Consider the following 1,355-nt stretch of genomic DNA (forward strand, 5'->3'; position numbering starts at 1 on the left):
GATTGACGACTTGATTTCCGTGTACATAGAGTGTGTTGTTTTGGCTAAAAATATTAAAATATCAATAAAAGCAATGCTTTTTTCCCTTTATTATTGCAACGGTAATCGTAGGCAACGTACTTCATAGACAACGAAAATAAGTGTAAAGTATAGAATTAAAAAATAGTTTTTGTTAATCTGAAATATATAGGACGGCGTCCTATGTATAAGGAATAAATGTCAGATGTACCGGTCGTTCGCTAAGATATTAATACAAGTGTCTCCTTTCATGGGCTACTTCAAGTTTTAGGCACATCTCATACTCCACTGGTTGGTAAACGCACAGTATGTAGCCTCTGTGTAAAAGGCAGTTAAAAACCACGCTGTAATCAAGGAACCAAACTACATTTAAAGTTCGCTTTCCAATTAAATTTCAATCCAGAAAACCCGGCTTGTCTGTCGGTATTTTATCAAAACTATATATGAGCGAAAGGAGAAATTAGTCCCATTTTGTTGTCATTCTCAAAAGAAACTGATTAAAAAATACTTTCCATATGGTGATTCGTCGTGGTTACGAAGTAAACAAGCCCCGTTTCGATTTCTTGGACAGCGTTTTGACGCTGAAAAAGTATCGCTTAGGAAAACGAAACTGCACTTTGTCACTTGGTCACCACCACCAAGCGAAAAGGCGAAAAGCAAACATTTCTCTATTCAGCCATGATAAGAAAAGTGTATTCGATACAATTTATATGTCTTTGATTAAATTTATTTTTTAAACATATTTATTGCCAATAAAATTGAACAGCCTTCTTCCGTCATGCATTTACAATTAAATGTCAACAATGATAATAGGTATAAACATGAAATAGATATATATATATATATAATTTTCACACAGGTACAATTACACAACTTTAAAAAAGCACCGTTTGAAAGATTTAGCTGGATTCGATGAAGTGATGCACATGTCTAAAAACGTAAGAATTAAGGTCCACCGAAAGATCTGAACTGCCAATCAAAAGAAGCTCTAAATTTAAATCGATACCTAATGCATTCAAATTTTGAAATAAAATACGCCTTTCATTGCTCAAAAGATGACACTCAAAAAAAATGAAAGGCATTCTCACATGGATGTCCACAGATGCAAAATGGACCCTCGACAAGATTAAATCTGTAATGGTCATAATTAAGGGAACTACAATTGTGCCTCAGTTTAGTATGTATGATATTTAAATTACGTTCTCCAAAACATAAGTAGATAGGAGGGGATGGTTGTACATTCGAAGTAAGAGAGTTTTCAAAAGAATGTATAGAAGGCAACGATGGTACTGATAGATCTATCGAGTTTGCGCTACGATGAGTGGAAGGTATAAAGG

Source organism: Mizuhopecten yessoensis, unplaced genomic scaffold (assembly GCF_002113885.1).
Source record: "Mizuhopecten yessoensis strain PY_sf001 unplaced genomic scaffold, ASM211388v2 scaffold714831, whole genome shotgun sequence".
In the NCBI taxonomy this organism is placed as follows: Eukaryota; Metazoa; Mollusca; class Bivalvia; order Pectinida; family Pectinidae; genus Mizuhopecten; species Mizuhopecten yessoensis.